Below are 25,959 nucleotides of genomic sequence, written 5' to 3'. Positions count from 1 at the left end.
GAAACATGGCATGGAGAGAAATTTGCAAATGACAGCAAGGTGTGACATTGGGCAACCTGGGACTGTCAACCTCCAGCTTACATTTTCTAATAGCATATGAAATGTATTTTGCAATATCCATTCATTTTGTTTTGGCATCATTGACATTGTGCTGCCTTTGCACAGGTGTGACGGGGAGTTGATGGGCTGTGCATCAGTTTCATTAGAACTGAAGAACTGACTTAATACCTCTGCTGGACAAGCAAAAAACCCCACTGTAAAGCTCCAAAGAGCAGTGTTTATAAGTTTTCAAATAGAAGCTGAGAAATACCAATAAAGTTTGGATTCAGCTCAAGTGCACCATCAACCTCAGGCAGCTTCCTGGTATTTTTATTTATTTATTTATTTATTATGATCCATTTGTCTAGTACCACTGAAAGATCTATAGAGAAAATTACTGGGGCAAAATGTATATGCAATTGCACATTGTACAATAGGAGCAAATAATTCCTGTTCTCATTATTTGGATCGATAATTTCCTAAACTAGTATTAACAAGAGCAACAACTTTACTAGGTTAACGTGGTTTTGTACTGAGTAATGACTGCCTGGAGAAGGAAAGAACAGAGGGAGTAAATCCTAGCAGCCTTTTACTATTGAGGTAGCACATGCAAGTGAATCAATAGTGGCTGGTAAGGTGGTGCTGTAAAGATGCTTTATTGGTTTGACTAAGTAGGTTGGCAGGGAAGCTGCTGCAAGTATCAGTACGAACAATCAAATCTGGTCCAAACACAGTGCCTTCACTTTCTTGGAAGCACTAAAAATAACGTTTTGGTCATAAGAGCCTACGTCATCCAACCTGGCCTTGTGTCAAGGTTGTGGACTGTCTAGCTAGTTCAAACATTTTCTTTTACTCACAAAAGATACCTTACCTCAGCCATTTGCAAAGGAGTTTCTCACAGAAGGCTGGTAACGAGCTACACGCACACTACAGTCCATTGCGAAAGAAAAGCATAGGGCAGCTCCGAAGAGCTTAGTTTTGATTTGCAAGAGCATAGATTCCTTCCTACCCACCTCTGCACACCTACCAGGGGCAGCTAAAAGGAGTCTCAGTGCTAAGCTCCCTTTGTAGCCAGAGAGTCCTCCAAGGGGTGCTTCAGTCTTGCTTAGATCTGCCTGACTCTCGAAAGCAGCCTGTCTCTCTCCATTTACTGCCTAGGGAGTCTATGGAGACCAGGCTCCCAAGTTAAATCCTTTGCTTAGGTACCTAAATTTAGAAAGGCTGAATCTAAGCCCACAAGGGCACAGCCAGTGAGTTAGTTGTTTTTCAGCAGAGAAGCCATAACTTATTGAAGGATGCTACAGTGATTCTTTGGGGTTTTTTTGAACATACATCAATTACAGTTTTGCCGAACAGAAATTTGTTGACATACCTGAGTTTCAACTTTGTTTTCAACAAATTACAATCTGCTACCATCCTTTCAGCACCATTAGCTTTGCCCATGCCTAGGGCACAAGAAGTCTTAAAAGTGCTTTAATTAATACTTTCTTAAATGTATTTTATTAGTAGTAGCATTGGTAGTAATAACAATAAATAATAACACTATGGACATATAAGAAAACTGGTAAATAAACAGTTTTACGTATGTCCGTGCCCTTGGCATGGACAAAGATAACGGTGTTTACTACTATTATTAATTAGTAGCAGTAGTAGTACTATTATTTGTATTTGTATCTGTGTTTGGTTGTGTGTTTGTATTGCAGTAGTGTTTAAGAAACAGCTGCAGTGACAGATCAGGATTTCATTTAACTATGTATTGTGCAAATACAGGACCTTCAGATAATTTACAAGCCAAGCATAAAACAGAGCTAGTGAATAAGCACAAGTATACATACACATGCAGGGGTTTTTGTTTGTTTCTCTTTGTGTGTAAGAGAGAGTGTAAATGTATTTTCTATGTGCTAGACTACAACAGAACAAGGTGATGATTGTAGTGCACTAAACACCTAAACAGAATAAACAAGCCCAGAATCTTAGATTTGTTTGAGTATAAAACTTGCAGCAAACAAGGATATTGAGAAAGTTCCCTGAAATTCACGTGAACTGAACCAAATGAGAGTCACATAAGTCTCCTCCAAACTGCATGAGGTTTGTTTCTACCCAAAATCAAAACCAGGAAAAGATCTGGCGTTCTAAAGAGCCAAACATAGTATGAAATCTCATTGCAAAAGCTTTCACAGAAAAATAGGATCAGAGACTACCCATCACCAACTCTTCCACTTAGCAACATTGTTGATACTAAGACATATGTTGAATATTTTAGGGATTTCAGTCCTTAGTGTTTCATTTTTCTCTCTTGACAGTCAAATGACCTTCTCTAGTGACAAGATGTTGGGCCGATAGCTAGACACATATCTAACTACACATTCACAGTTTTGATTATGTAAAGTTAGAGATCTTGACAGATTTTAAATCAATTACTATTTTGAGAAGCAAAGAATGCACAAGAATGATTTTAGCTATGTCTGGCTTCTACCAGGATTCCTGAAAGAAGGTGGAAAGAGAGGGAAAGCAAAAAGGCTCTGCAATTTCTTCTTGACGCTCACTTATGACAAACATACATCCCCCAACTAAAAATGGTCATTGTTGAGCCTGGATTCATCACTGTAAATGAGACATGTAAGTTATGAGCAAAACTAACCTTGACTTCTAACATCGGGAAACAAAGACACTTCCAGAGACTTCAGGCAGCCTGGAGGTACTTCTCTCCTTTTCCATGGCTACAGAAAGTGCCTGGACGCCTACTGCAAAATCCTTCATTACACCTCAAAACCAGAAACCCTTCTGTCTCTGTGATCATTGTACTGGTGCAGGCTATTTGGGTTTGAAGAATATCTAACAACAGAGTCTCAGTTATATACATAAAATATAGCACTGACTATGGATTAGAAAGGGGCTGCCAAGTGCAGCATTCAAACACCTGGCGATATTGATTTTACACTTTTCCTGTGATTCTACATCATGTTCCTTTAGTTTCTGGAAATCTCTATAAGTTTTATACTGACATAAATTGTGATAAAAAAGGAATCAAATAATCTCCCTTCCCCCTCCAGAAATAGTTAGGAAAGCTCTATAGCACCATTAATATTTTTGTTAATGTAGGTGAACTCAAGGAGGGCAAAAGTATGGGGAAAGTTAAATCTACCCTCTTAGTGTGTTGGTTTTGTTTCTATATTGGCTTTAGATTTGCTCTCCTAGTAACAAACATAAGAATATAAATATAAGAAAATTCATCTGGAATCCCTTTTATTATATGATTGTTATCACTACCGGTTTTTTTTAAATGCATCCAACAGAAGGTCAACTGACCATCTCAAATTAACCTCTTGGTTCAATTAGAAACCAGAGGTACTAAGACCATCCTCAAGAAAGGACATTGGATATATCCTGCACTTCATGAACATCCGATGCTTTGTATAGTGAAATAGCAATAAGAAGTGGATACAGTCCTCTGAAATCCTCCATGTTTTACACTGTGACAGATGGAAGGACAGCTGCCCTTAAGGACCCCTTTATTTTCAAAATTCATAAAGTCACAGGGTTGCTTTCATGTTACTTGCAGAAGGAGTATGGAGGGTTTAGGGGTTTGGGTTTTTTTGGTTTTGAGTCCTGCGAAGGGACATGTATCCTTGTAGTTCCCTTGCTGATGAATCGGTGAAAGTCTTCTAGTGAAGCTAATTAGTGCTGCCTTAGATTCAAAACTCTAGTATGAAGCCAAAGGTATAGCAGAATATCCAGACTTCTGAAAAAAACCTGTCAGATTCTGAATGTTGTTGCTTGAACAACTAGCTTAGGAAGAACAAAGCCAATATTTTGTGATGTCTCATCATCAATGGAGGGGTTTGGAGCTCTACCCAGAGGGCAGGTTTGATAATACTGTTATTAATTTTATATGTATATATGTGAATTCACAGTACTATGGTATTAAATGCACTTGCTGTCCACTTTTTCCTTAAATTTGATTTTCAACAGTTCCAGTAAATAGTTTGTACAAGAGCTGTAAAGACTAGAGTCCAGTAACAAAGCTGGTATTAAAGAAACATAGAAGGGTTGAATAATTAAAAACCAACCAACCAAACAAACAAAAATCCACAAACAAAACAGACAGGAGTGACAAAGAAAAAGACTTTCACAGAACTGGAGCAGGACGTAGTGGCTTGTCTGTCAAAGAAATTGCTTAATTAGAAAATTAACAGTATCATCAAGAGATAGTAGTGCACAGTTAAGCTTTTGAGTAGTCTTTCAATATGCCTACATCACTTGGATCACAGGTTCCTTCAGGGCAAATTAGCAATGTTTATTTAAGCAAATCATGTGGCTGCTCCCATGGGAACCTCTACTTCTTTGACTTCGGCACCCAAGAATCACACAGATCATCATATATCACCTCCAGAGGCTGAGAAGAATTTTAATAGCAATAATATTTTGTTTCAATTCTTGAACACGCACTGATGAGTTTCACAGTTGCAAACCATATGACATGAGAGACAGTAGTGGCAGCTTTGAATTTTGAAGGTCTTAAGTTCCCAAGAAGGTGCTTTTTAAGCAACTTTTAATGAGTTGGGTAAAGTAGGCTTTCCAGCATAGGCATTCTTGAGATTAATTCTGGCAGGTGTTCCAGTGAATAAGTAAAAAAAAAGGTTGCTGTTGTAAAATGCTTTCTTAGGATTCTGCTACCTCTACTGTAACCAAATAAAAGTAAGAAAAAGCAGGCATTTAGGAAGAGATATGATATATCCTTCTTTCAGCCGAAATTGGTTATGGATGGGATACATACATGAGCATTAATTTATTATCATTAAAAAAAGATCTTTGGGGGAAAATCTTTTATTTTCTCAAAAATATTTGGAGAGTGAAGACTGAAAAGTGAATGGGAAAGGAGCCCTGAAGATCTTTAGACAGGGAAGAAATATGCCATATGAATTCAGACAACTCAATTCAAGCCAAAGAGTTCAAAGATACTAGCTAAGTAGTTTAAAAGCCACTTGTGAAGGAATAGTTGGTTTTGTCTAAAAAATGCTACAGAAACATCCAGAAAAGGGACATCTTGGAGGAAGTCTTTGTGAAATCCACAAAACTCCCACTAATAGCCATCTTCTTGGTTTAAGTTTCATAAAGGTCAGTGAATGTGGACAAAAAGAGTGAGACAAATCCAAATGTCTTGGAATTCATCAAATTTCTGAGAATATATCTAGCTGGTTAAAGTGTGATTTTAAACATGGATAGGCATAGATTTGATTAAAAGAGAAGAGGCATTTACTGATGCTGCTTTGTCTCTGACAGTGCTATAGACACTGCCAGAGAGTCTCAAATAATTAGCAAGATTGTGGCCACAGTGGAAAAAAATTATTTGGCACAGACAAATCTAAAGCGTTATTCCCAAGATATAAATAATATGTTACTCAAAGGGAATGGCTCCTGGATACAATTGTACATGCCTGTGGCAAGAACACCTCACCAAAAATGCGTTTGTAAAGAACACTGTTAGAAATGCATGAATTTGCCAAAATTAAGATATATGCCTATTGCTTGAGTCTGAATAAGCCAGAGTTTATTTGGTTTCTAGGATTTCCTTGAGTGGGACATTGCCTTGAAAGCAAAGGTAATACAAGCATTGACAAGAAAGTCATGACAAATATTAGATTCCAGAAAAAGAATGAACTGGAAGATGGGAATTCACTGTCATTGGAGAAGATGAGAAAGAGAAGACTCTTTCAGCTAAATTATGCTCTTTTTTATAATAATATTGCTAGTTTTTAACTGAGCTTTAATTAAATTACTTTGCATTCCTCATAGCTTGTGTTTGCATTCCTGATAGACTTAAAGTAAAGCACATTTTTAATTTTGCAATTGCTGCACTTGCTTTTCACTCTTAGTTGACCTCATCATTTGTTAGAAGCCTACATGGCCTTAACAGTTGAAACGTGAAGTAATTTCTTCCGAATAGAGGACTACTTGCCACTGCTACCGGAAAAAATTGTGTGCAGGTTTTTTGCGGGGGGTGAACAAACACTCAGATTTAGAAGAGAGGAGCTGGTTACTCCTCCAATATCTTTAAATATTTGGATCATAGCAGCATGGAAGATGACAGGGCTTAGAGGGTCTCAAGAGTTCATCTACTCATATACCCCTCCTCTAAGGGGGTATGAACTGCCCTGTTCCAGATAGATGTTCATCTAAAATGTTCTTAAAAGCTTTCATTCATAGAGATTCTGCAACTTCCCTAGGCTATCTTTCCCAGAGCGATGAGAACGTTAGATAAAAGCAAAGTGAATGTATTAACTTTCATTGAGCGTACACAAGCTATGTTTTTGCTAGCTGAGCTCTTTATAGTTGAACAAGAAGTTGTGCTGGACGGATTCTAATTAGATCCACAGCCCCCTCGTGGGTTCATTTTGAAATTCTGTTACCCAATTTCAGTTTCCTGATTAAGCTCCAAATGAAAAGGATGCCAGAAGTCTGCCAAGTAGGGTGCCAAGCCACCAACAAGACCTTAAGCACTAAGTCTATTGCATTGTGGGAGCTCACAAGTCAGGAGAAATGAAATAATGTGAGATATCTGCAGCAAGGCCACAGTGCCACAAACTCATTTCCAAAAATTACTTTCTCATAGGAACCATCACCACCAGGGTTGAAAGAGTGGAATTGGGTTGAAAAAGTGTTGTGAATTCAAAGATGATGGAGTGAAATTTGCTTTCTCCTCTTTGGCTTTTATTTTATTTTATTTTGGTTTACTTTATTTTATGTTCTTTTATTTTTTCTTTTTTTCTTTTCTTTAGGGTGTTTTTTTCCTTTTTCTTTTTTTTTCTTTTCTTTTCTTCTCTTTTCTTTTTCACTGCTGTTTTTAATTTGTGGCCTTGGAGAATTGTTTCCTCAATTTAGCCACAGAATGCATAGAGATTACGGGAAGCAAAGTGCCCCTTTTTTCAGAGAACAGCATGAAAGAAGACATACAACATCCAGATGATTCAAGTCTGTGGGGTGAAAGTATTTTTATTTCCTAAGAACAGAATTCTTTTCTTGTTTAGTCAATAAGAAGCAAAGTGGGGAGGGAAGGGAAGGGAAGGGAAGGGAAGGGAAGGGAAGGGAAGGGAAGGGAAGGGAAGGGAAGGGAAGGGAAGGGAAGGGAAGGGAAGGGAAGGGAAGGGAAGGGAAGGGAAGGGAAGGGAAGGGAAGGGAAGGGAAGGGAAGGGAAGGGAAGGGAAGGGAAGGGAAGGGAAGGGAAGGGAAGGGAAGGGAAGGGAAGGGAAGGGAAGGGAAGGGAAGGGAAGGGAAGGGAAGGGAAGGGAAGGGAAGGGAAGGGAAGGGAAGGGAAGGGAAGGGAAGGGAAGGGAAGGGAAGGGAAGGGAAGGGAAGGTGAGGCAAGGTGAGGTGAGGCGAGGTGAGGCAAGGTGAGGTGAGGCAAGGTGAGGTGAGGCAAGGGGAAAACTACAGGCAGACCTGGAATCGTTCATTTTAGGGATCAGACTGGGTTTTTTTGTTTTGATTTGCATCAATTTTTAATTAGGAATAATTGATCTTAACTTGTTTTACATAGTTCACTTCTACAAGAACTTAAAACACTGTTAATATGACCTTGTTTCTCTGTTAACATAGACATTCATTCCATATCCCTTACTTGAAAAAAAAAAAAATCAGACTAACTTAAGGAGTTCCCAAAATGCATTTCAAGGGTCCCAAAGGAACCATTTAATTGCAGCCATATAATTAAACATAAAAATATTAGATACACCTTAGATAAAGTTTATGTAGCCTCTAGCTTGTTGTCCCCCTAGTTCAGTGGCACTTCACGAAGAAAAGCTTGGCTTTCTAATTAATTGTTAAGCTGTAACATGTTAAGCTGTAACATCTTCAACTGATGAAGAAAAGATGTTTCTATGTCACAAGTCATTCTTCGAAAACCCTCAGTTTTTATCTTGGGAAAACAACGAGAATAAAATTTAGATGCAACTTCCATCTCTCTCGTTGAGAAACTTTCTCTGATTAGAATAACCCAGTTCATTTAAAAAGTTGTTTGAAAGAGGAGAAAAAGAATGTGTCAGAACTGGTAAAGTAGGATATGATTAGACATGAACTGTCTTCTGAATATTATTGTTTTAGAAGTAACAGATTATGAATTTTGTGTCATCTGTATTACCAGAATGAGGGAAAATAATCCCAAGCACGCTTGTTCTCTGCTTACAGACTACTGAAAATGCTTACTTATCCAGGACCATACATTTGGAAGAAATCTGTGTGCTTTCTGATTAAAATGGAGACCTCCTGCCAAAGAATTGTTTGTGTCTGGAGACTGAGAAAAATACCAGATTACATTTGCAACATCTGTAAACCACAGATTTATAGCCAGCAAGGAACTGACCTGTCATGTTAACCGCCCATTAGCTTTAGAGAAAATAATAACTCGCAAAGTATGAAAAAAAAAGAATTGCAAAGATGAGAGTATTACATACTGACAGCTTCAAAACCAGCTTCACAAGACACACCTTCTGGTAGAACTCTAGCAGACCCAATGTAGTGACTTTGCCATGACAAAGAATAGCCATTTATCAGAGCAATATTCACCCCATCTCCCCCCTGCCGGCTGTTTTCAGTCATAGTTTAGCAGAAAAAAGAGAGAAAAGCCTCTGGTTTGCATGTAGTCTACTTTAATTTCTTTCTTTACACAGCAAAAAGTTCAGTGCCTTTTTAGGCAAGTCTTGTGCCCTGTTAGACTGCCTAGACCTTGATGTTCCCTTGACTAACAAGCCTGTAACCTGTAGAGCCAAATGAGTCAGGAGAGCATACAAAGAGAGAGACCTGTGCTGGAGTAGTGGCTCCATCAGTCTCTTATTAGAAATTGGAGGACAGATCCTGTTCTTCTTCACGCTTCTGTAAGAAGAGTAGCTCCAGAGATTTCACTCAAACTGCAGTGGTGTAAATCTAGATGAGAATTTGTTCCTCCGTGACAGCAGCTCTAAACTTAATAGAATTGTGAAGATTGAGGGGTTAAAGTAATGAGTTCCTCAACAGTTCACCTCTTACTGCCAAGTATTCATTAAGCTTGTACTGGACGTCTTAGACAGTCACCTCTAAAGTCTCTGACTTTCTGGTGAGGATACAGTCAATCTTCACTGTAATGTCCTCAAAACTTATATCTCCAAAATGTGCTTTCATTAGATTGCTCTACAAATCACCCCTTTAAGACCAATTCTAAATATGCTTTCTGAACTGTAGAGTGATTAGTGCTGAATGCAGTACTTTGGGTGAGGTCCTAACGAAATACGCTGTATTTCCTTAACAATAATTGAGTTGAAGGCTTTAGTATTAGGGGTTTTTTATTATTAAAATAACTCTCATATCTCTCTCCAGGTCAATATGCTGTAGTACCTTCCCATTAAGCAGATATTATGTCCTTTTATTACATTCTCCGAGACTCATTATTCTGCATTTATCTGCATTGAATTTGCTATCTATTAGCTCAAGTACTTAAATGATCTAAATCCTTCCCTACCTGACTGTATTGTTTCTCACGGATGACCTTTCCTCCCAATTTAGTATCATCTGCACACCAGAAATTTTTAGTTTAAATAATATGCTCTGAGTCATTTAAGGTACTGAAAAAGCTGTGGTTCCAACATTGATCCCTGCGGTGCCCCTGACACAAGTAACTTTGCTGCGGCTTAAAAGCAGAACGCAAAATGTGCGATCTCACCAGCTGCAGTTTAACAATATGGCATTCTCAGTTTGAATGAAAGGTAAAGCCTTGCTTAATAGGTATCTAATTTTTATAAAGGATGTTCTGGCTTTCTTGAAAACAGATGGTTAACACATCTAAAAGTCTTCAGGGCATGCCTACACTATGGTTGCAAAAAAACCTGGGTGCTCGTCCAGCGCTGAGTGACAGTTGGGGATGTGCACCCCGATCCAGGGCAGGCGAGCTCCTGCCACTCCACCTGCCTTTGTCCAACACCATGTTTGAGCCATACCAAAAACTTTGTCACAGCATTGCTTGAACGTAGCTATGCTGCTCCTGGAGACGAACTTGTAATTCGTTTGAGTTTGTCTTTGAAAGCAAGCTGAATGAAGGATAACCCCTGCCCAGCTCCCTGCTGCACATGGTCAGTGCTGGTTTGATAGGACCTAAATCTCACTCCTTTACCCAGGGTGGATGTGCCAGGGTAGCTACAGAGCGAATGTGAAGTTAGGATGGAAGCTAGGATGCTGACAGTGCAGTTGGTAATCTTTACAAACCGCCCATGAGGAAGACCAAGGCTGAAGGCTTCACACTGCTTTACTTTTAGCATGATTGAGATACTTGAAGATGGGCAGCCTTCGGCTTCCCTGACGGTCAAAGGGGAAGACAGACCGTTTCGGAAGGCACCTGTGGCACTGACACCCTTCACCCTGACTATATGTGTTCCTAAACTTCCCAAATTAAGCAACCAAAGTAAAATCTTGAAGTTAGGCAGTCAGAATATTTCTGGGTTTCGATGTTTGGGAGAGGTAGCGTGGATATTGGTGCAACGCAGGCAGGCGTTCCTACTGTCCCTGTGAAGACTACAGCAAACCCAAGGTGCTGTGAAAGATTGGATTGTCTGTCACGAGCTAATTTACCTATGTTGAGCTCTGTGTTCTCAGAGCTGGAGCTGACTAGAAAGAGAGCTTACCTGAGTGTCTCTGTATTACAGTTTTCAGTAGAAAAACATTAAAAGCTTCTGCCTTGTGATTTGGCAGAAGTTCATCAGAATAGGTGAGAAGGTGTGCTAACATACAGCTTTACAGAAAGAAAACTGACACTTTGGAGGACTGGGTTGAAAGGGGCACTCAAGGCTTTTTGGAAGATACCAGCCCAGTGCCTTGCTCAGAAACCCACCCTGCCTCCCCAGGGATGTCAGTCCTTCTTGGGTGCTGGGACTTTCTCCTCCTGCTGTAACCCACCCTCTCAAAGCTCACTTCTTGCAACCAGCTTTCCTTAGCTCTCCTCTGCTTGGGGTTATCAATTCTAATTACTATACTCTAAGGGGTCAAGCTGTGCCTAAGGCTTTTCTTAACCTTGGGTACGGCTTGTATCTACGGCAATGCGTGTTCTCCGTGGCTGGGTGTTACAGAACTCTCTGAGGACAGACAGTTGCCTACGCAGCCAAGATTTACATTTTCCTTGAAAAGCAGGGTGAAGGAGGTACTGGTGAGAAAATCAACAAAAATACTTCAAGAGCTGTATTTTACTTTAGTAATTGAAATGTGTTTCAGCTCCAAAACTTGTGGTGATATTTTCCACTTACTGTATTTTTTTCTTCCTGCTGAAAAATAGGTTGCTATGACTGAGTAGATTTTCTTTTTCCTAACAGCAGAAAAAGAACCAATTGTGTATGCACAATTTTAAGTTATTTAAATTCCATCGCCCCAAAAAGTGATTATTTTCTTTCCCTACGAGGCGTTCCAACAAATTTCATGCAGTCAAGGCAGGCTTAGCTACTTCTTTCTTTGGCTTTTTCACTTCTCTCTGTTCCCCCAGGATGTTCTACGATGATTATTTCTTTCTGTCTTTATTTTCTTTCTCTTTCTTTCTTCCTTTTTTTTTTCCTTTTTTTTTTTTTTTTTTTTTTACAACTCGTTTCCCTGAGGCAGACTGCAACAGTAATGCTGAAGCACTGCTAAATTCAGTGAGGAAAAATCATCAGTATTTGATGGCGTCACAGTACTAGCATGTTGGATAAGCTGTTATCACACTTATGTGGCATGAACCAGCAAAGAAAACATACGCCAGAAATCTGTATGTTCATGTGTGATTTTATTAATTTAAAGGCTAATTCCATCTCTTTTGCACAAATACTATCAGACTGGTTTAGATGAAAGAAAAGACAGGAGCTAATAGGTCTCAGGGGACAGATATTTAGAGCCTTTTGACACCTCGGTATTTCAAATATGTAACGTCTGGAAAGTGCTTAATCCTGAATTTATAAAGCTCTAGAGAATGAAGTCTTCCATTCATTCACAACATAGGTCATAGATATCACTCACAGCACACTAGAACATTTCCAGATGAGGAGGGCCCACCCATACAGATGATGGGATTTTTCATATTTCACGTTAGCTTACACTCTCACTCTTCTTTTGAGACTGTACAAAAGAGGACATATTTCATTCACAGTTTTCTGAGACGGGCTCTGTCCATTAGAAAGTTAGTGAAAGTAAAAAACTTACTTCATTTCAAGAACTTTGAAGGTACCGTACGGCAGCAGTTTTCAGGAGGTTAATTGCCACTGATACTTCTCACAGACATTCAACAGTGGCTAAGCTTCCTCCCCGTTACAATCAGTCCTAGTCACTCATATTCACAGCTCTAGCTCATCGTCTTTCTCTCTCTTCCTTCTTTCATGTGGAAAGGTAAAAAGGAGTTCAGCCTGTTTGATTAAAAAAATTATTAAAATACTTGGAAAAACCTGACAACTTCAATATGAGTTTTTCTGAGGTTTGGGTTGTTTTAGTCAGACTAGGTAAGGAAGCGGATAGATAAACAGACCAGTTGTGTTTTGTTTTTTTTTCTTATTCCTTAGTTATCCTCCCAAATGCCTCCTTTTTTTGCATTTTAGTGGGGGTTTAAGTTCAGGATACTTCTGTCCTGTCACTAGATTAACTGAGGAAAGGGATAGCTTTTTATACCCCTGGCAGTAACCGCTTGGTTTGTGCCATCATAGATGTCCATACTCGCATAGCTGTGCTATTCCCCAGTGAAGTCAGAGGAGCAGCTACCTGCATCTCAGCTGAAAAAGGAAACAAAAGACCACAAGCATGCCTATCTCAATAGTTTCACTGATCTAACTTCAAAGCACAAATACCAGAAATATTTTAGGAACAAGTAATTCAAACAATAATGGAAATACTATTGGGAAAAGTATTTTTTCTAAATTAAATATCTTCTGATTTCCTTTTCCATCTCCACTGCTATTTAAAATAATTATTAAAAAAAAATAATTGTTAACATCATCAATCACAGCCAATATTTTTTAATGAAAAGTGTTCATTTTTTTAAGGAAATTGCTGTTAAGCAGCCAACCTTTTTATACTTGGGAGAAAAAAAAAACCCAACCTTTTTATTTGCTCAGGCTGCAGATTAAGGATTTGAACTTTGTTATTAACTAAACTAGACTTTCATACACTTTATACTGCAGTTACCAATGAGACATGAATCTTGTTTTGAGCTCTTAGTGACTAAATCTTGGTGCCAGCAGACAAAGAGAGTCAGCCTTTTGAGATTTACAGATAAAAAAGAAAAAAAAAGTTACCAATATTTTCTTTGATCTTTCATCTAAATAAAAACAAGATTATTGTACCTTTTCTTTCTCCAAAAATAGCTCTTGCTCTTCTGCTGATAATTTGATGAAACACTTAACTGAATTGTCAAATATCAGAAAACTCCTTTCTTTCCTAGGAAAAATAGGACCAGCTTTCCTATGCAAAAATGTAATATAAGTTGTTGGTATCTGAGGCCTAAACTAAAACTTGCTGAAGTCAGTGAATATGAAGCTATTCGTATTCAGAAGCTGTCTTTCGAATAGTAGCATTTCTTGGCCCCTGTAATAATACAGATGGTAGAGCACTAGGAGGTAGGAGACCTGGGTTCCTTAGCCTAAGGAAAGTTGTTCTTCCAGCAATTCCACTTCAGAAGCCCAAACCAGACTTGAAAGGAGTGTTCCCCTCTGCTCCATATGACTTGCTGTGTAGTTTTGCATGCATGGCTTAAAGGTCCAAAAGGAAATCTGAATTTGCAACCAAGGAGCTTAGCTAAGAAGAACTCTGCTTCCTGGAGGACTCACAACTGTTCACTTAACCGAGTAATCGCTGGATGAAAACAAGGACAAATTTAGGTGCGAACCAGGGTTTAGACTCATCTTTTCTTTTGCCATTCCAGCTCACTGGCAGACTTTTCTGATTACACAGCCAGAACCACAGCTTCCCAGGACCTGTGGGTCTTTCCCATCCAGCTTCACACCAACCTCACTACAGAGGAGAGGTGGATTACAGACAGCTTCTTCAGCATACCTCAGGCCCCGCTACTAGGCTTGTGTTTTGTGGTGAAGTAACTTCCATTTAAAATGCCTTTTCAGCAACCCTGGTTCACCTCTGGGACACAGCTCGGGTGATTGTTTTATAGACAACACATAATCTCTGGTTATACACCACAATACAGACAGCACCACCATTGGAGGTGGGAAGAGCTAGCCAAAGCCTGAGCCTACTTGGCATGCCAAGATGCTCTGAAGACTTAGCAATTTCGGTGATAAATTCCCCAAAATAGGAAATAAGTATCTAAGCACTTGGTTCAGTAAAGGCAAAGATGCTGTTGAGAATTTTCCTAAGATAACACTAATTATCTGGGAATCTTCCTCCTGAAACCTTCAATAGATAGGGTGTCTCACGTGTCTAAGCAGTTTGTTTTCTTTCTAACTTAGTTTCCTGAATGTAGGAACTGAAATTCCACCAAAATGTCACTTTAAATGCCTGGGTGGTTAGTTGAATGCCTATTTAAGTATCTCAAAAAGACATTTAGGTGCCTAGACACATATGTAGCTGTCTTTAGACACTAAAATTTGTGGAAGTGCATCTTGCTGATAAGGGAGACTGAAGAGAGATATAAAAAGGCTAAGTATCTTCCTATACCTGACTTTGACATTGAGTCCCTTTAAATTTTACTTTGGGGAGGGGGGTTCTCTCTCTCTCTAAATGAAATTCATATCCTGCAACCTATAAACAGGAGCAATGAATATTATTTACTCACTGTCTTTTTTTTACAAGTGTAGAAAGACCTGATTCAGATCTGGTCTGATGACTCATTTTAATAGACCCAGTGTGATTTTAATTGGTTCAGGTGTTGATTTTATCCCTCTTGTGAAGTATCTTGCTGCAGAGAATGAGAATCTTAAAATGATCTGTGTTGAGATTAAGTAATATCTCTTTTAAAATTTTCTTTGTTTTGTCCTTTGATTGATCTGTATCTGTACCTAATGGATGCAAAAGAGTGCTTTATTTCAGAAGCTATTAACTCAGAGACAAAAATTCTATGTGATTTTTCTTACTAACAGCCAATATTTATGGATTCTGTTGGGCCATATGGACAGTACTTCATTGTCACCACAGTCTTCCATGTAGAGGGAATTTATAGTTTGTAACCTGCATTTTCCCCTCCCCAGAAAATATGGAAAAGCATAGGACTGCCAACAGCTACTGAACCATTTGTGGCATTATAAGCAAGAAACGTGATGTAAGGAGGGACAAAAACTAATCAACCAGATAAACAAACAAATCTTCCTTTCAATATCATTTTTTCCCTGCTGAAACCTCTAAATTTAGGAGAAGGATGACTTTGGAGAGTAAGTCTGTTATGAACATCAGGTCATACTGTTGCATAGACAGAGAGATGAACCACATGTTGTGATGATGGAGAAAAGTGGTCATTTGAGAAACAGGATCCAGTAGAGATCCAGAGTTGTTGATGGGTTGAAGAATTTAAAGTTTCATGGATACATATATGTATGTAGAGGGAGAGACGGAGGTTTCAGGATAATCTGAAACATTTCTAGCTCCTGATGTTGATGGTCTGTTGGCAAAGGTAGGTAGGGTCTTCTCCTAATGAGACTATGGAGACATTATAGAATCAAAAGCTTCAAGGAATAGATTAATTCCTGAAAGCATAATCAGCACACCAGCAGCAAGGTGGTAAGCTACTGTGTGGTTATCACAGTGCCACTGAAGAATGTCTCCTATCTTGTGAAACTTCCACAAAGATTTCATTACTTTGATGTCACTTGACAACTTTGACGTGACATAAAGCAGATGACTATCAAAATTTGTCTCCCATTTCCATCTTATATTTATTCATTGCTTTGCTTCTGTTTAGGACACATATCTCTGTTTGTAAAAGCACTAGGTTCAAGATCATCACCAGAAAAAATCTAGTAGACATTGACAGGTTTGGATCAGAATTTCAGATTTCCTGACAAAGAATATCCTGTGCTCAGAAGTGTTGCAATATTAGAACATTCCTAAGAACTGGCAGGATTCTGGCACTTGAGCAGTTAAGTCAGTCCAACACAGGCTGAGTTACCCACCAAGGTAAAATGTAAAATAAAACGCACTGAAACACATCTCATCAGCACTCAGTATTATTTATGGAGAGTGCCTGGGCATTCCAGCGGGTAATACTTCTGTTGTTTGTTTAAGTAAAATAACTAATTTGTCTCTTTAATAAGAACTTTATAGATATCCTGTGAATTTGTATGTCAGCAGCACTTCGAAAAGATGGTGTGTGCGTAGACAGACTGACTGAGCATAAACTACTGAGAGCTTTACTCTGTAGCTAGAAAGATGAACCTGAGGGTAAAATATTTCAGAACTATTCTGACAACAATGCAAGTTTATGAAATGCTTGTGTTGGGAGAAAAAAAGATTATAATAATACTCTGCACATGAGTTGCACTTTTCACCTGGGAAACCTAAAGTATTTTTCAGACATCAGCACTCCCAAGAGGAAGGTCTTGTGTTATTCTACAGATGGATGAACCAAAGTACAGGGGCATCTATCACCTTTCTGGCTCCCTCTGCAGTAAAGACGACTTTTCCACTGGGCAGTAAATGATGCCCTATGTTCTAAACTGATTTTAAAAATGAGAGAAAAAGAAAGAAAGAGAGGGAGAGAAAGAATGAAAATGTCTTTTAAAGTTTTAATGAACTGTCAGAGTTATGGATTGGTTGCAATTTAGCAATACTAATTTTAATAGAAATGGTTGGAAACTTTTGCAGGTTTTATCTTATTTGTATAACTTGATCTTGGTTTTTTTTCAAAGCACTTAAAACAACATGCAACAATTTTCTCCACTACTCTTCTTGTTGTTGGGAGGGTAGTTTCTCTAACAAGTGATTTTTAAAGTACTTTATGCACATATGTATTAGCAAAACCAAGAATAGAAGTCCTAATGTCTGGACAACTTTCTCCCACCTAATTCTATAATAGAAGTTACTTTGTTTTTTATGTTATTATTAATGAAACTTTTATTAATTTCATCTCATACAAGATTTTTACTTGGGAAAAAAAGAAACCTACTAACCAGGCAGCTACTATTCATTCTTTAGATTTAATCATTCTGCCAATGGATTAGTAATATATTACTTTATCAGAAGGCGCCAACCATAGATTGTAAGATAAGATAAACCGGAAGATACACTCAGTAAAAATGACATGCTTTGAACTCATATTTCATGAGAAAGTTCTGGAAGTTCCATTTAATCATTTAATCAGACTGATTAACAGGTGTATAAACTGATATTACTAACTCTTTGCCTTGTTCCTGTCTGCTTTCATGATTTATTATAAAATTTGATTTATGGACAAAATTGCAGCTGTGGAAGTTTGAAGATCTGAACTCCATATTTTTTGTAATGTTTGGATTTTTGTTTGTCCGTTTGCTTGGTTTTAGGAATTAACTAGTGCAATGATGCACAGGACAAGATCCACATCAGAGCCTTGGGCTGAAACTTCTCTAGGAGGAACTGATTTATAACTACTGAAGTAATAGTGCCAAGCAGTACCAAAGGACTTTTGCTTCTATAGGTGTGTAAACTCCCTAAATTAAAGAAACCCAGATCATTTTAGTCAAACACATCATTTCACTGAGAAGAAACCATCCTCTGCACGGGAAGGTATCCTTTACCTTGATCTTACCAGTTCAGAAACTACTTTTAGGGGGTTCCTGGCTTAAAACATACTCTGTGGGGTTTCTTTGGTGCCACTCATTCTCTATCACAATTTCTGGGGCTTGCTTTCTAGGTTTGCTCCTTGCTTAGAAGAGGGATCTCAACTCTGTCTGAAGTCTCTCAGTCTGAAGTCACATAACAGGTTCTCATCTGCCAGTTTCCCTGTCACCTCTTCACCTCCAGGCATGTACAAACACACCTGCATAGAGAACTGTAGCCATGACTGAGAAAATAGCAAATTTTCTTATGTTCCACTGTGCTGGTTTCAGCTGGGATAGAGTTAATTTTCTTTCTAGTAGCTGGTGCAGTGCTATGTTTTGGGTTCAGTATGAGAAGAATGTTGATAACACACTGAGGTTTTCAGTTGTTGCTAAGTAATGTTTATACTAAGTCAAGGATTTTTCTGCTTCTCCTGCCCAGCCAGCAAGAAGGCTGGAGGGGCACAAGAAGTTGGGAGCAGACACAGCCAGGGCAGTGACTCAAACTGGCCAAAGGGGTATTCCATACCATGTGACGTCATTCCCAGTATATAAACTGGAGGGAGTTGGCTGGGGGGGATCGCTGCTTGGGAACTAACTGGGCATCGGTTGGCGAGTGGTGAGCAATTGCATTGTGCATCACTTGTTTTGTATATTCCAATCCTTTTATTATTAGTATTGTCATTTTATTATTGTTATTATTATCATTATTAGTTTCTTCTTTTCTGTTCTATTAAACCATTCTTATCTTTACCCATGAGTTTTACCTTTTTCCTTCTGATTCTCTCCTCCATCCCACTGAGGGAGGAGGAGCGAGTGAGCGGCCACGTGGTGCTTAGTTGCTGGCACCTACCAATGTGCCAGAATACCAGAGCATACGCAGTACAGAGTATGTTCAGTTAGTCCAATAAATTGGGATGGATCAGAGTTGAGGGACACGTGCTGCACAGGTGGTCAGTGCATGCAAAGATATCACTAGAGTGGCTCAGAGGAGTTACCTATACTGCAGTTTACTGTGCTTACTTCCACAGAGATTAAATGTCTAAAAGAACAGTAAAAGTGTTAAGACTAACTACAAAATAATATTCTCTAATGGGTCCTTGCAAAAATGCATGAAGAGGATGATACCCTAACACAAACAATAAGATTAAGGTCACGTCTGGCAAAAAGATGTAGGGATTTAACAAGGCAATGCATTTACATGAAAATTCCTTCCCCAGGCTTATGGTGGTAGTGGTTAAAAAGGAGGAAAGAGTCCTCTAAAGCTTTAAACTTTATATGGAGTTATTTATGATGACGCCCGCCATATTTAGATTTGTGATGAAAGCTTGAGGTCTCAATATAGCTATTCCGTGTTTTTAATTGCAAACAGAAGCTCAGCTGGATGCTGTGCCACACGGTGTGGCGTGAGAGGAGGGCGTCCTGCGGGATGTGGGCCATGGGGAATCCCCTTGAGGGCCTGGCAGCCAGCGTCCATCTCACCGGCCCAGCCAGGGAGCAGGGTGCCTCCCTGGGCACAGGCATGGGCCAAGGCCGGGCCACCATTTTGTCCTCTGGGTGGGCCTGGCTCGGTGGGGCCCAGGGCTGGGATGGACAGAGGTGTGGGGATCTGGAGGCCAACATCCAATGGTGTTGCTGGGGCAGGGACTGGTGACCCCCAAAATGGGGGACCTGGGCTGTGGGTAGGGACAGTAAGGTGCCATGGGTGCCTCAGGGTCCTGACAGTGCGGATAATTCCTCCGTGGGTCAGAGTTTTTCCAGACTCGGATGAAACCTCTAAATCTTCTTGAGAGAGATGGGGATCATCTAGCCGCACTACACCTCTGTTTCACAGCCAAAATGTGACTGGGCTTGTAATCCGTTAAGTCTTCGCTTGAAGTTGAAAGAAGCAAAGTTATGCAGGAAAGAAAGTGGAAATGTTTCAGAATCAGTATGTACCAATATATAACCATAGTTAAACTGCTTCATTTTCATGAGGTTTTACTTTGATTCATTTATCCATTTTTGATGCCAGTAAGGGAGAGCAAGAGTGGCTCCCTACTTTTCTCTCTCTGAAATTAAAAGGCAGTAAATTTTAAACCAATAAAAGCAAATGTTGTTCTGTTTTCTTTGCTTTTTTTTTTTAATGTAGCTGATAGTCAACCTGAATAATTCACTGTCAGACGAGGTCACTAAAGGCAACTGCAATATCAGGATTTTAGAAAAGGTCTGAGTAATTTTATGGCCAGTAATAACAGTTTTGCCATTACCGAAGCTAAAAAAATGTTGGAAAGGTCACCAGTCTTCATGCTTCAGGGTCTGGAGGATCACCTGTGGGGTCAGGACAAAACTCAGTATTGCAGTGTGCACACCCACACATACATATACATGCATACGGTACTCTCAGAATTACTCACTGATAGTTTTTAATGGGTGATGTTACCAGAGAAATGCAGTAGTGTCTTAATTTTGAGCTGGTTAGTATTTATACTGATCTTGTCAGAGGAGGGCTTCCCGTAGTTTCCAGATTTCATAGGAAGATGCACTCAGATACTTCACATACAAATATTACATCGTGCATATTTTACAACGGTGATTCAGATCCCCTTTTATATCCACCAAAGTCCACCTGAGACAATTGACAATGGACTTTGCTTTGCTGGTTTGGTCCCTCTTCTCCTCCATCCTGGGGCAGCTGCTGACCTCTAGTTCCTTTGCCTACATGAAAGATGTCCTGAGTACCTCCTCTGTGTACAGAATCATGGTGTAGGGGCCTCTATTCTGACCCTGCAGAGACCAGTACAAGCATAGCAGAGTTTTTTCACTTGACAACGTGCCTCACCAGTAAGACCCACTGTACCAGCTAGGAACCATTTTGTTATTGTGCTGCTGACAGATTGTACTGTTATGAGTGCATTTTTTGCCTTAAAAATTGAATGAAATCTGAGGTTTGAGCTGAGAGGGAAGAGGAGTCAAAGCTTAATCTGACCAAATGGAAGAGAAAAAACTATTCAAGTGAGTCTGAAGCTTCAGTGGAATCTCTTATAACTGAAGATGTTCATCCCCAGCAAGTGATTAAGTCTCTTGTAGTTTACGAAGGAAAACCCAGAATACAATGTTCTTATGTAATCAAATCTACACAAAGTGCTTCCAACCATTTAAGGCTGATTAGATAACTCAGGTCATATTTGGCGGAAGATAGCTTAGACTTATTATGCATACCTAAATTCATTACTTTCTACATGGGCTATAGCGGTATGAATATGAAACTGTCAGACTTCAGGAAACCAGTTATGACTTCTTAGTATCGTGAGGTTCTTGAATACCTCAGTCCTATTTTATGTGATATTTTACTGGCTTTCTACAGAATATCAAGACAAGTTTGAGAGTGAGATACTCAGTCTTACTGATCGCAGCCTTCTAGGGGGATGTTCACTTTTCCAGCCTGAGAGGCTTGGTCACTAGCTCACACCACTTTGCGTACTGTGACTGGATGCAAAAGGAGGGAAAAGTTCGTATACTTTTTTTCCGATATCGACCAAAATTGAAGCATGAACATGACTGAAAAACTGAAGGGGGGGTAAATTACAACTCTACAGAAGGTGTCTGTTTTACTTATTCATTTATTTACTTGCTTATCAAAAGATGAGGATGTCTAAACTGAAAAACTCCAGTGAGTAGTCATTTCTTCTCAGTCTCCAGACACCTTCGGACAGATGTGTTTCTGACAGATGCACAGTATTGTAATTACCATAAAGGCAACTCAGTCATATTTAATAGCCCATGATAAACAAGAACTTGATCTAGACCACATAATCACCCTTTCTATCTTTATCCTATGGGTTTTCTATGATTTTATCTATTATTTCCCTGTTCATAACAACCTTTTTAAACTCATCATTCTTCACATACATACATGCATAGTACAGCAGATAGTCAATAGAAAGTGAACATTTTGCAATAAGGGAAGAAGAGAGAAAATAGGAAAAAAAAACCCCACAATACAGATAGATCCTCCTCACGTCATTTCACATACTCAAAGAAGGTGCTCAGGAGAGAGCACAAGGAAAGAAATGTAGCATAACAATCTGTGTAGGAAGGAATGGAATAACAATAAAATGTCTGTTAAAGAACTGGGGGAGCCTCAGAACTCACAAAGGACACTAAAATGACTGAGTAAGATACTATCCTTTCTTGGTTTATTTCATTTGAAAGTAAGGGGTATTTATTACATTGATGAGTCTGCAATATGTTTATTTGGAGTGATTCACGAGTTGCGTTTTACTGTATGTAGAAAACAAGCTTACGGAAAAAAAATGACCTTCTGCCTACTCTATTTTGCTGTGATATATTTGAGAATAAGATCAGCTGAACTATCATAGGTGAAATAACTTGGAAAGTAAAGGTGCTTTTTCTCAATACAAAGCAGAGGTATTGCGGGACGGGCTAGGTCAAGGAGACTGAAAGGGTACTATCCATCTGACTAAACACAGTGGAGAATCAACATCTGAATGAGACCTCCTTGCCCCTCTTTATAGTCAGTGGAGAGAAAATGGGATAAGGGGAGCAACATTTCTCCTCTCCTAAAACCAGTGTCTTCTCTCAAATAACTCTTTTTTTTTTTTTTTTTAAAAAAAAATTGATTCAGCTATATACATCAGCTATGTAGATGTCTGCAGCTGGTTTAATCACATTTGGAATATAATACATTTTATCTTCTGTGCTGAATAATCATGTTTTGTGTGTGTCTGTATCAAATATATACTCTCTCCCATTTCCTTTCTGTCCATCAGCAATATCTTTTTATACAATTGGTTGATTTCATCCAAATTCAACAGAAAAATAAAGGTTTCAAAGACATTCTGTCATACGCTGCTACAATGCTGTTTATGCTGGGAAAACATAGAGTTTGAAAAGACATTGTTGTCATACTCCCCTTAGTGAAACCATCAGATGCTCATACTTTATTAAACATCAGAGAATTCACATGGTGAAAGTAAGGGAGAGAGAAAGAAGAAAAGCTGGAAGCAGGTATTTATTAGCTCTGGTACTCTCTGAACTAATTATTTAAACATTGTGATTATCTTTGACCAGGGCTTAATGGCAGAGTATCTACACCCTTTTAAAAGAAGCTGCCGTACTCATAATTGATACAGAGGTTTCAAAGATCCAATTTCTAAAAAGAATGGGCCATCTTTTAAATTTGGAAGTGGTGTCTTCTTGTCAGGATTGCAGCATTGATAACAAGGACTACTTTTTATTACATATCATTTCTATATACAGAAAACTTAATTCTCCAGGACCATCTATCTGACATGCTTTCGCAGTGAAGTGTGGTTTTTGAATGCAGAAACACAGCAACGGTCTTTTCACTTAAGAAAGAAAGAAAGAAAAATTCTCAGACATGACATACAAGGTTTCCTGGGCTCTCTTAGATGATCTTATTAAAAGGAAATGCAACATGAAATCAAGCCTTTTGCTGTGTGGTCCTGTAAGGAATGTCCCTGTGTCTGTCATATGTCATCAGGTGAATTACCTTGCTGCATAACTTGTACCTTAGAGCTTAAAGAACACATTCTATATGTTACATATTAAAATAGATTACATCAAAATGAGGATCCAGCTCAAAACCATAACATTTTTTAAGCCTGTTCAAGGAAAATGCTATAGTCTAAGTTGCAATCAAATCTCTCGGAGGGATTAGGCAGACACCATTTTAATTTATCCATCCCAGAATTCGGTGCCAAGAGCGCTACAAAGACGAAAATAAAGAAACCGCCGACTGTGCATTTTTGTTGTTGGAGCTGCTGCGGCAGCAGTCTCAGAAAAAGGAGGGAACTGCTGTGCAACCTCGATCCCACACACACTGAAAGCCCATAAGAAGCTGGATTCTCACATCCTTTTGCCAAATAACTGGATAGCAGCTGAAATCCACCAAGTGAAGCTTTGTACAAAGAAAAGAAGAAAAAGAAAAAGACTGAAAAAATAGCAGATGTTTGGAATAGTGACTGTACTGCAGATTACTCTAGTGCAGGGGGTCTAAAGAATGGAGCTAGCTATTTTTGGAGTGCCTTGCAAGAAGTAAATAATGATGTAGCTGTTGGTAAAGCACGACATGGGGTTCTATATTTGTAAATGCTTCCTCCTTCTTTGTAGACACAGATTGATTTTTTGCAAATGCAATGTTAAAGTTCAAATGGCAAAATGCATTCGGAATCTACCTTTAACCGGTTCTGCTGAGATGAGCAGACAAAGGTGTCCTTGTTAGATCCTGGCAGTTGTTAAAAGACTGAGACCCCCCAGACCTGACATCAGCTATGATCCAATCCAGGACTTTGAGGTTTTGTCATTCTTAGGTCCTCTGCAAAATAAGTGCGGTCTGCTTCCATTTCGCTCAGATGATATATCACACAGACATGACATTCATCGTGCACTTGCATTATTGATGCAAATCTACAGTAAAGAGCTGGGGCCATGGTCATTAGAGCGGCCAAGAGCATGATAAAATTTATTTTGGGTGATGGCAAGGTATTTGGAAGCTACTGAGACAGCTGGCTTGTTATCTCTCTTTGGACTAGCCTTACTATGTTTAATGAATGGTAAGCCTGTTGTTAAGGCGACACAAAATTGGTTATGCTGCTTATTCAGTGCACCACAGTAACATTTTTCCACATGGGGAAAAATACAATTACAACAAAAATGACCACGATTAGCAACTTAAAGCAGGAAGCAAGATTTGCATACAAATATATTTTCCTATATCTGTCTGGTTTTGAAGGCCGCATTTAACAAAACACTTGCACGTATCTATAACTTAAAGTACGGAGGTAACCCCCTTGATTCCGTCCATCAATATTCCTGTAGCTATTCACTTGATTGGACGATGCTCTGGAGATCAGAATTTCCATCTGATCCCACTGAAGTCAGGAATCTGGTTGTCTGTAAGCCATTTCACTCTTAAACTAATCAGCTGAACTTTTGCCAAGGAAACCATAAGGTTTATAGCTACAATTCCATGATCCCATCAATCTTTTTAGTAATTAGGCAGGAATTAAGTAACTATGGTATATCAATATTTGCATGTGTTATCTATCATTTCCTTCCTACAATATTAGCTACTGTTCCAGAATATTAAATTTTGGTAGTCTTATTGAAACATATCTTTTACAGGATGGTTTTCTTTAAAAAATATTCAGTCACTACTGTATGTTCAGTTCCTGCACCTCACATGAAAAGTGTGTATGTATGATATGCGTATGTATACCTATTTGCATACACACATACATTTATTTACGTTTATGTAATAAACATAAAAGTGTTCTAAACCAAAGCAAAACTAAAACAAATAAAAAACCCTCAATAACTTAAAAAATGCTGAGAGATGAAAATGACTTAAATAAAATGAAACTTGCAAAAGTGTAAGCAGCTGCCATGAGTGTTCTGCAATAATTCATATATTTTATTGTTCTGTTTTGTTTTTTAGATAATTAGTTGGTGGCAAAGGAATAATCATGTTGCATGAAACATTGTGAATTTAATTTCACAACGAAAGCTGTACACTGTATCTACTGTGAGTTAAAGGACAAGCAAAATCTGTTAAAGGGACAGACTCAAAAGAAATTTCATGCCCACAATACATTGTTTTATTTTTTTTTTCCATCACAATGTTGGTCTAAAATATTGTGGGTTTAAAAGCAGCAATGCAAAATCTTTATTTCTGTTTATTTAAATGTTAATTTTAAAGCTCTAACATTGCTTTGATGAGTGAAATGATCAGGGAATGAACTATCATTTTGAAGGGAATGTATTTCAGTGGAACTTATGATCGAGTAATAAATACTCTTACTGCTTTCAGTGGGACTATTCCCCTGAGTATTAAAGTTAAGTTCTTGCGCACATTTCCAGGTTCAGACCCTTCATTGTTCTGAAGGAGAGAATAGCATCCCGCTGATGGAAAAGAACTAGAAAAGAAAGAAAGGAATCTCTGTTGTTTACAGGCAATAACGCAAAGACAAACAAAAAGCACATTCATACCCAAAAGAACCACACGAGTCCTAGAGGATAACAGTTAAGCTGAATTTTCACATTCCTTTCTTTTCCTATTGGTGGCTTCAACAGTAACTATAGTCTTCCTATCTTGATGTCACCAGCATTTTAAAGAACGCCTATCAGCAGGCAGTTCACCCTGAGCTCCACAAAGAAAGTAGTTTCAAAGTTGTGCTAAAAGCCCACC

Source organism: Accipiter gentilis, chromosome Z (assembly GCF_929443795.1).
Source record: "Accipiter gentilis chromosome Z, bAccGen1.1, whole genome shotgun sequence".
Classification (NCBI taxonomy): Eukaryota; Metazoa; Chordata; class Aves; order Accipitriformes; family Accipitridae; genus Astur; species Astur gentilis.
Note: the sequence above shows the minus strand (reverse complement) of the source record.